The sequence below is a fragment of the Nematolebias whitei genome, chromosome 22, assembly GCF_014905685.2.
Source record: "Nematolebias whitei isolate Nwh7 chromosome 22, NemWhi1, whole genome shotgun sequence".
In the NCBI taxonomy this organism is placed as follows: Eukaryota; Metazoa; Chordata; class Actinopteri; order Cyprinodontiformes; family Rivulidae; genus Nematolebias; species Nematolebias whitei.
In genome coordinates this window covers 4,224,859-4,235,609 of record NC_056519.1, presented here as the reverse complement: position 1 = coordinate 4,235,609, position 10,751 = coordinate 4,224,859, and the positions used below count along the sequence as shown (strand labels likewise).

The 10,751-nt window shown below is 36.2% G+C and overlaps 1 protein-coding gene and 1 long non-coding RNA gene across 2 annotated transcripts in view; both read left to right on the top strand.

The window, feature by feature from the left end:
- LOC119428579 (DENN domain-containing protein 11) overlaps positions 1–10,751 on the top strand; it is a 34,272-nt gene that overhangs the window by 13,641 nt on the left and 9,880 nt on the right. The window lies entirely within an intron of this gene.
- LOC119428587 lies at positions 2,339–4,294 on the top strand. Its single transcript, XR_005187706.1, has 3 exons — positions 2,339–2,436; positions 2,985–3,027; positions 4,178–4,294. It is a non-coding gene; the product is annotated as an uncharacterized LOC119428587 (long non-coding RNA).

The window sequence follows — 10,751 nt, the reverse complement described above, 5'->3', positions numbered from 1 at the left end:
AAAATTTGTTAGGCTGAAATGACACCTTCAGTCTTTTTGTATTTATGACCTGACAAAAACCTGTCCTTTTATGATAGCAGTGTCCAAGCATTCATTTTTCTATTAAGTGCCCCACCCCTCTCCCCACTGAAGGAACCACTGCTTTAGTTTAAAAATAATATCACTTTAAAGAACTCCAAAACACATTTTCACTGCAGCTGTTTGATATATCATAGCTTATGTTGCGTGATTCATTTCTGATTTCTGAAATGTAATCTGTAGGTTCACGTCTGAGCACAACAGCGCAGTCACAAGCTCCGTGTCACGGACAGTCATGGATGAGGAGGAATATGATTCATCTTTGATAAGAAGTAAGTTCTGATTTTAAAATTGGTTTTACCAGAGACACAAGGTTCATTTAAGTATAGTTTACCACTGTGAAACAAAAAACACAATCTCAGTCTTCTGTGTAATTCTACAAAAACACTAACACTAAGTGCTGACAAATGACATATGTCACTTTTTGTGTTCATAGGAGCCTGCAACAGATATTTTGAAAATATCAAGAGGGAATCCAAGTTGACCGAGGACAACAAAATGGAAGAGGATCGGAGAGCCAAAGCTCTTAACAACAGAAGGCATAGGGTGAGTAGATCGATCGATCGATCGATCTATCTATCTATCTATCTATCTATCTATCTATCTATCTATCTATCTATCTATCTATCTATCTATCTATCTATCTATCTATCTATCTATCTATCCATCTATCCATCTATCCATCCATCTATCCATCTATCCATCTATCCATCCATCCATCCATCCATCCATCCATCCATCCATCCATCCATCCATCCATCCATCCATCCATCCAGTAATACAAAAGTAAAACAAGTAATAACAAATGTTTTGTCTTTTCTGTTTAAGCTCTTAAATTCACGACGATCCGTTGCACACTGTATTCTGACCGACGAGGAGTTCAAATATCTTGAAGGGGCGTCTGCATGTCTGATGAGCGATGAAGAGACAGACAGTGAAAACGGCCAAACGTGGAAAGTGTATCCACCTGAATGGAGGGCAACAAAGCTCACGGACATTTTGAATAGGTGCCAATGCCAACTTGCCCAGCTGCAACAAAAGTCGAGCAGAATGGTACATCGTAGGGTGGCCAGTGGCGTATGCAGCATGAGGCAGCCTCCAAGAGGCATAGACAAAACGTATTTGAAGTGAAGTTTTTTTTTGTGTGTGTTAATAAAAATCTTTTAACAAATTCTTTGTTTTCTATGTATATGATATTAATGTGCAGTTAGGTGTAAAACACCTGATTCACTAAACTACTTTATAAACTGTTCATTTAATATAAGTACAATAAAAGGTAATATGTGACCCATCACATCGAAGTGAGGATTAAAAGTGTTTTGAGTAAAATATTTGCAAAAATTGCGTTTTATCAAAATATAACAAATAAATGTTCTATCAGTGTAACATTTGATTGAATTGTCTAAAAAAAAAAAAGCCTAATTTTTTTTAAAAATTCTTATTAAAATTTTAAACAATTAGGTTTCAGACCAAATAATAGCCTAATGTATTATTGTAACCAACAAGCCAAATTAAGTCATATCTCTGAATCCCCTTCTGATATCAGAATGATCCAGTATCAAAATATAGCTTTGAAAGCCACAAATCTGAAGATGTAATGGGCTCATTTTGACCAAATTTGACTTAATCCTCATTTTGATGTGATGGGTCACATACGATAAACCATAAAGCAAACAAAAGAAGTAAGAAAATTGTAAGATCATTTAAGATGGCAATGATAATCACATGTGGAATCACATTTAGTCTAATGGTATTTATAATTGTAATCATATACTTTAAATATAAAATAGAGCCAACAACTACAGATTGGAACAACTACAGATTGGAACTTCTTCAGATTAGCAAATGACTTCATGGATGAGCTCACTGTGACATCCTATATTGGTTTTTTTGTACAGCAATTCAACAGATTTAGCTATTTTTTATTCTTAGTTTATGTGAGGTTTTCATGTCAACTTTTCATCAATAATGATAAAATATTTAATTTTACTGACTTTACAAACCTCAACAATATAAACATATGGTTGTCCATTTTCTTCTTTTCATTTATTCTGTTAGGTAAACGTCTCTTGAAAGTGTGATGCAGGCTATTTAAATGAAAAAATAAAGTCCATGAAACAACTTAATTTACAGATAAAACACACAAGTAAACCCTTTTGAGTCTTAACTGTAAATTAAATTGTCCACGTCGCCAAACTCCTTACAGGTTGGTGGCGGTAATGCACCGTTTTCCAACAGCCGTTTAACTGAAGAAGAAGAAGACACTTCCGGTATTACATTGGCGGGATAACACAAACGAGGTCCTTCTCGGATAACGCGACGTGTTTGATTCAAAGCCAAGCGGATCTACGATTTTCAGTAAGTTGCTGCTTCACATATTTAGTTCTAATTATTTTTGACCAAGCATGTGGTTAGAGCGTAAAATATGTAGTTTTACCGGTGTGTTACTCGACCTTTTACAACATGGCGTTGTCAGCGTCACGTCAAGTTGAGGCTGTTTGAAAAGTTGTACTGAGCAGAATAAAATGGACACTCATACAGGGGGAATGGGAGACATCTATAACCAGTGGCTGCTGACCACTGTTGGGCAACTCCTCAGTGAGAGGTGTCTATTTGCTTTTCTAAAAGCTGTTTTATGATGTCATTGTCTAAGTTACATATTTGGATATTTGCTAATATAATTGTGATCTAGGCTGGAAGTAATCAATGTTGGACAAAAAATGACCACTAAATATGTTTAGAACTACAAATCAACTTAGAATACTTTCCTGGATTTTCCTGCAAAACACCGTTCAAGTTATCAAGTCAATGAACTGTTGGTGTGTGGCATTGTGACTTAACATACTGTTATATAATTTAAATAATATTATAATGCAACGCCACATAACTGAATCTTTGTCTTGTAGCACCCAAGATGCAGCTCCACATCACGCAGCACAGAGTGGGCAGGTAAGAGTACTCATTGACTGAATATTATTATAATTATATAATGAAGAGTATGAGTCTGGTGAAGACCTGCTGTATATGAAAAGTGTCTTGAGATGTTAAATGATTCAACCCTTTAATGAAACTGGCCTGAATTGATCATAAGGCTTTGTAAAAAGGGGAGATTTGTTCTGAGTTATGACAATATATTAATTATATATTAATTGGTTAAGTCAAAATGAGTTTTCCTTATCAAATATACTAAAGCTTTACAGATTATTGTCCTGATGCAGGCTCAATAAATTAATTCCTCTGGACAGATTCTTCTTTGTATCAAAAAGATTTCTTCAGTCTGAGGAGCTGAGACAAACTCAGTCATCGTTCCTCCTTGATAGAGAGGAACGATGGTTTGAGAGAGGAGTAAAGGAGGCCATCTTTGTGAAAAGAAACCGTCCATCATTAAACAGAGGTGGAGGCCTCCGGGTTCAACTGTCCCCCTCTTACAATGCTGTGATTGCTAGTATCTTACGTTCACATAAAATATTTGATAATGTTCTTATAGAAACAATTCTTGAATAATGTTCACACTGTGTTAATGCTGCATGTTTGTCTCAGGGTACTTCTTGTTCTGCCATTAACTCTAAAATACTTATTGAATAGTTTACATATGTAGGTAAAACTAGATGTTAAATACACCAGAATGCAGGAAATGGCATCTATTTTATTCAAAATTTTCTGGGGGAGGACCCCCAATGGCTACCAAGCCAAGAGCCATTGTTAGCACTGAGGTTAAGCTAAAACTAAACTAGCTAAAAATAAAAAAAAATCCTAGAGGAAACAGAATTAGAATGCAAAATATATCTGATTTGCTTTAGTCTCACATTACATCATTGTAGATGTGTGAAACTATAGTTTCTGGCAATGCAGAAGAAGTAAAACTTTTAATTAAATTCTGGGTCCTCGTGTAAAGATGTGTTAAAGCGCCATCTACTGGTAGATATGAGTTACTAAAAATATTCAATATGGGAAGATTAAAAAAAAGGTTTTTGGAACATCCGTAAACTTTTTGTTTGAGAATCTAAGAATTGAGATATGGATGCATTTGCTTTTTGTTATGTATACATTTTAAAAAGTGCTCTTATTGACCTTGTGTTTTCTGTGTTTTCTGTTGAAGCTTTTGAATTCACGGCGGTCTGTTGGTCGCTCCATTTTAAATGATGAAGAATGAGGGGGTGCCAACATGCCTATGAGTACGAGACCGACGCGAATACAAAGACACATGGAAAGTTTATCCACCTGAATGGGAGAGCAGCAAAACTAGGACATTTTAGACAGATGCCAGTACAAACTTGCTGAGCTTCAAACAAAGCCCTGCAGAATGGATGGCTACATTGCAGAGTGCCCAGTGGGAAATGCAGCCTGACGCAGCCTCCAAGAGGCACCAACAACTATTTTTTTTTACAAATGAAACCGTAGGTTGGATTTTTTTACAAATGAAACCGTAGGGTTTTTTTTTTTTGTGTGTGTGTGTGTTTTAATAAAAAAAAGAAAATCTTTAAGAAAGTCATGGTCAGTGTTTTCATGTCTATGATATGTTTGCATTAGTATGTGTTATGAAGATACAAACCACTGTGTATTTACTAGACTGCTTCATAAACTGTTTATTATACTGATTTTTCATAGTTCTTATTGAAATGGTAATGTGCTTACTGGTCCAGCTTGTGATTTGTACATCATGATGATGGTACATAAACCAAAATTAAAGACTCATTAATTTTGATGTAAAAAACTGGGTGATCTTAAAATGTTAAAGATCTTAGAAGCCAACTATTTGTAGCCTATAGCAGATTTAAATAGTTATATAAAGCACTTCACGTATTACAAATAAAAACTAAATGGAGTGCAAGACAAAAAAACAACAACTAACCATTGGAAACATGTTAAGATATAGTTATTTTACTTGAAGGCTTACCTACATGCCAAACCTGTATTTACAGGCAGAGTATATCAGATTCTCAAATTTGCATAAATGAAAAATCTGTAAATATCCGACTGACATCTGCCACGTAATACGCCAAAGATGCGGCAAGTATGCAAAAGGATCTGAAGCTGGAACTCCGAGGGATCGCATACTAAAGGATCCTTCGCAGATAAACATCTGTAAATATCCGACAGACATCTGTCACGTATATGCATGAATCTAAAGCAACCATACGTCAAAAATGCAGCAAGTATGCAACGAGATCTGAAGCTGGAACTCCGAGGGATCGCATGCACACATTTTTCAGGATCCTTCGCAGATAAACATCTGTAAATATCCGACAGACATCTGTCACGTATAGGCATGAATCTGAAACCAACCATACGTCAAAAATGCGGCAAGAATGCAAAGAGATCTAAAGCTGGAACTCCGAGGGATCGCATACTTCAGGATCCTTCGCAGATAAAAATCTGTAAATATCCGACAGACATCTGTCACGTATATGCATGAATCTGAAACCAACCATACGTCAAAGATGCGGCAAGAATGCAAAGAGATCTAAAGCTGGAATCCCGAGGGATAACAGAGTCACATATTTTCGGGATCTGCCGCAGATAAGTATCCGGATTTTGGGATTTTTTTAGGATCCATTTGTGTCCGTATACGGGGATATCCGAAAACTGAATCTGCCGGGGATGCGATACGGAATTTCCCGGAAATTGTACGTATATGTGAAGAATACGGAGATATCACCACATCGGATCGCACCGTATATCCATGGTTTTAGTGCAGTGTTAGTTTATAGGTTTGACCAAATTGGTTACAACTCTCTTCTCAGTTCCACATGATCTTCATATAAAACTCATGAAAAGAAGCACGTTAAGCATCTTTTACAGAATGTTAGGCCTTTAATTCACAGAGTATCCTTTGCTTGTTTGAAAGTGCAAATAGCAGCAGAATCAAACTGTAGCAGCCTCTGCACTTTTTGCAGGAATATCATATTTTAGCTGAATTTACCGTGGTGTGAAGTTCTATAAAGTAGCATGAACTGCTAGATATCGTGAAGACTGGAAATGTTCTGAGGTGTCAGAGATCCACTTTGGGAGTGGTCCTGCATGGATCTTGCTTCCAAGTGCCTTCGATCCTGTTAACCGGCGCTAAGACCAATCCTGTGTGATCTGATTGTAGTCAGGTAACGTTAAATGCAGGCAAGAACAGACTGAGCATTAAAATGTTTTCAATTACGCCACTTTTGGAGGAAGTGTGGTAGTTTGAGCACAGTCTGTCCAGAGCCAGGCTGGAGGACCTCCTGTCAAACTGACATGACTCAAGAAAAGCAGCAGAGTTGATGCCTGGATTTCTCAGGGTTAAAACAACATCAACAACAAACAAGAAGACAACAAAGCAAGTCTGCTTATCTGCAAATCTGGGTAAAAATAAAATAAAATACTGAACTGTTTGTCAAAATCCATCACAAAGAAAATAAATATTTAAGCAGAGTGGATTACAGAGCCCTGCATAGTGAGTTTCTTTTTAGCTCATTGTTGCAATTGTTTCAGAGCTATTCAGTGTCACACAAATGTGTGTATACACATATATATATATATATATATATATATATATATATATATATATATATATATATATATATATCTATATCTATATATATATGTATATATTATATACATGTTATATAATATATACATAGATATATAGTGCAGGCCATTGTTCTACATTTCTGTATAATAGTTTATAGTTGGTCGACAGGTGTATAATGTGCCACATGTGGTACTCTGGTTAGTTGTGATGTAATAAGTTTTTCAGATAAACCTGTGTTGTACGAGGTTGGTCACACTGTCTTTTCATGTGTCTGCATATAAGAATAGTCCGTTGAAACAAGTCACTTCAGAGTCCTGAACGTGTTCAACAGTTTGCTGAAAGACAAGTTAATTCAGACGGTCGCTGCAGAGCAGCAGTCCAGCACACAGATCTGATCTCAGACTGGTTATCAACCCTCCTACATGTGGAACACATGAATCTGTGTTGAATTCTGATCTCAGATCTGAGCCTGGAGAGGGAGGTCGGGGTGCTCCCAAACAGGAAGTGGAAGAGATCAAACACGCCAATCAGATTGTGGTGCGTGGAGACTAAACATCATCACCCCACAGGAAGGAAGTAGCAATGTCCGAATTATCCTCTGTGTGTGTGTGTGTGTGTTTTACACAGAGCAGCGTTTACACCCACCACCAAATGTTTAGCTTTGTGTAACTACAACTCTTTAACAAAAGCTATGATTAGACAGAGGGCAGTGTTTATAATGTTTGTTTGTCTAATGGCCTATGAGCGATGTGTGAACACACATGTGTAAGCATATGTTTCTGACTACGTGCGTGTGTGCATGTGTGTGAAAGAGTGGGGCTGAAGGTCCTGCTGAGACCACCTTGGTGAACAATGGCCCTTTTATTCTGCAGAACATTTGACTCTGTCTCAACAGCCCCAACCAGGGAGGAAACGTACATCCAGCGGGCTCCGCTAGAGCGTGCACGCATTCATTCGCAAAATCCTTTGGGGGTATCGGCTCGGGGTCAGTTTTCACTCATCTCAGACACACGTGTCCTTGTGTTTTGGGTGTTATTTTTGGTTGTGGTGCAGTTAGTCAGGTAATTTGGTCCGCGGCGTCAGACAGCGTGGAATGTGGTGTCGGTGGTCGTTTACGCTTTTGATTTGTGGAGGCGGGGCGGAGGAAGCAAAATCATTTCTAGAATCAAGACTTAAAAAAAAAAAAATTATAGCTGTATCCGTTTTTATTGTGGATTAACTGTTTAAAATTCTTACTAATGCTCTTCACCGGGGAGTGAAGCAGCAGCTATAATTAGAAACTTTTTAGTTTTCATGTTAAACGGTCTATCATTTTTTAAAACAATGCATATTTTCATCATGCCCGAGTCTTAAACTAGTCTCAACTTATGTCGACAAAGAAAGAGGTAGTAGCTGTGTGGGTATTAGTTGAGCTCAGAGAATGTGTTGTGAAAGACTCTCAGCTACTACCACTTCCAATTTTAGCTTGATATCTATGACTGAGGTAGCTATTTTTGTGTTTGAATATTATCAATTAGCTGTGATGGCCAATTTGAATTGGGTCGGCTCCAAACGTTAACCAGTTGTAGATGAACATCCAATGTTTATTTCCTGAAAGTGTCATTAAAAAAAACAATCAAGTGGATCGTCAGATATTTTGCTAACAGACAGAGTTGTCCCCAAATAGTTCATGGTAAAAGTTTAAGCAAAGATCTTGCACAATCTGTGTGCTGGTGACGAATTTCGGCTACTACAACATATTTGTAGGTCAGGGTCAGGAAATTTGATAAAGTTGCAGCATTTTTTTTTTTTAACGCCACGTGGCTATGGCAGCCATACATCAGACCGACTACGCAGGGTAACCAGTTGTGCAACAGATGTTTACTTTCTGAGAGTTTCATGGGCACAAATGCCACTTATTGTATATGTTGTGCTTGTAAATCAGACTGTATTGTGAATTGAGTTTTGTAAACTTAATTCATGGCTGAGAATTTCTGCTTTGAGCTTGTTTAGATGGGAATGTGTACGCAATTGAACAATCCAGTCTGAGACCAGATGGGTTTGGCACTTCACTGAGCGGCAGGTCCTGTAGTATAAAATGCATTTTTGAAGATGGAGGATGATGCGCATGATTTTTTAAAATTTTATATCTGAAGAATGTTTTTTTTTTCACTCAAGTCAAATTTATTTATAAAACACATTTAAAACTGCAGCTGTTACCAAAGTACTTAACAACAAAATCAGTGGCAGTAATAAAAAAAAATAAAAAAATAAAAACAAAATGTAAAAAATAAAGCATCAAAAGAAGCCGACATGGAAATCTCATGTAAATTACTTGAGAATAAAAATAGCAAAATCAATTGCATGACTGTATAACATAAAATAGTTTTTGAATGACGAAGCTTTGTATATATTGTATAATGTAATGATTTTTCCATATTTATTGTAATCTATTTTTTTTTAAGTTTGGAGAAAATCATGCAAAACTATTACAAATCCAATTTTTATTTTACAAAAAAGAGCTATAACAATTATTAGGAAGTGCTACGGTCACTCAGCAAATATATTATTTCATCAATTGACATTATTAAAATGTTATGATTTGGTTGAATATAGTATTTTAAAAGTCATGTATAAAGTTCATAAAATATTCTATCCCCAAATATTCAATTAAAATTAGTTTAAAAAGAGAGTCATTATAGCCTGAAGGGAATGGAAATGTTAGTAAAACCTCCATTTAGAACTAGTCTGAAGGAGCTGCGTTGTCATTCAGGCAACAGGATTGTGGAATCGTCTCGATATCACCATAAAAATTTCTAAAACAATTTATATGTTTAACAAATATGATCAAGTTAAAATTGTTAGGAAAGTATGATGTCATGTGAAGAATGCCTGATGTTTTTTGTTTTTGCTTTGGGGACTGTTCAAGCCTGAGTTGTTGTTTCTAGTTATTTTATTATTGTTTTTTAAATAATGGGCAAATATTATAAAAATATATAAATATATAAAACATATAAATGATATTTAAAAAAAATCTGTTTGCCCTTTTTATAACCGTTTATTGTTGTCATCATTCTTTGTTGAAATCAGGTCTCTCTTGTAAATGAGTCCTTGGAGGCTCAATGGGATTTACCTGTATAAATAAAGGTTGATTGAATAAGAATGTTCTTCTTTCTGCACACTTTTCATTCAATGTTTTCTTTTTGATGATATGTTTTGTTACTTTTTTTAATGAATGAATGAAAAAACAATAATAAAAACAATGAAATACTAAATCAAATCACACTTAAACGTCAGTGAATACTAGTGGTTGAACGACTACATATTTTTTTATGTCAACTTCAACACGATAAAAGTCTACGTCGACTAGTCGATGTGACGTCATAGGAACTCAACGCTATTCTAAAAAAACCAGTTTATTATTTACAAAAAAAACAAAACAAAAACATTGGGAGCGTATATTTATGCTCCTATCATTTATCATATCGCAAATAAGTCACAGGAAAACCAAAACTATCATTAAGCTGCAAACAGTTTTATTTTATTTAATCCACTAAATAAAATAAAACTTCAAGTCAGAGTCTAAAACGTCCCGATTTCTAACAGACTAAACCGTAAAGTAATGCGTACCTGAGCTGCAGAAGTGCTGATCGTCACCAATCACCAATTCGTTTTTGCAAGTTGAAGCTCACAAGTCAGGGAACTTGAACGCAGAGTTTTACCAGCACAAGAGGAGGGGGCGTGCCAAAGACACCATCTTAGCACCAACATAACTGGTTTGTTCCACTTTGGAGTGAGCTGTTTGGGGGAAGAATCAGTTTTGTGTTGTGTTTCCTTGACTGATGAAGCCTTCTGGATAGAAGGTGAAACGTTTCAGCACAAAAAAAGAAACTGTCCAGAAAATTCAAAGTTTGTTTTCTCAGTCATCCAGGTATATGACAACAAAAAAGGTTGAATCATGTCATCTGGACTTCGTTTTTTTGTTAAAAAGAAACGTTTCGCCCCTCATCCAAGAGGCTTCGTCAGTCTGAGGCCTAGCCATCTGGTATTACCCAGAAGCCACCCTGACTCTTGTGTTTCAAGCCTGCCTCAGATACCCCTGAAGTCTGGCCTTTTCACTAATGGTTTCAAAAACACAAAGTTTGTTTTCTCAGTCATCCAGGTATATGACAACAAAAAAGGTTGAATC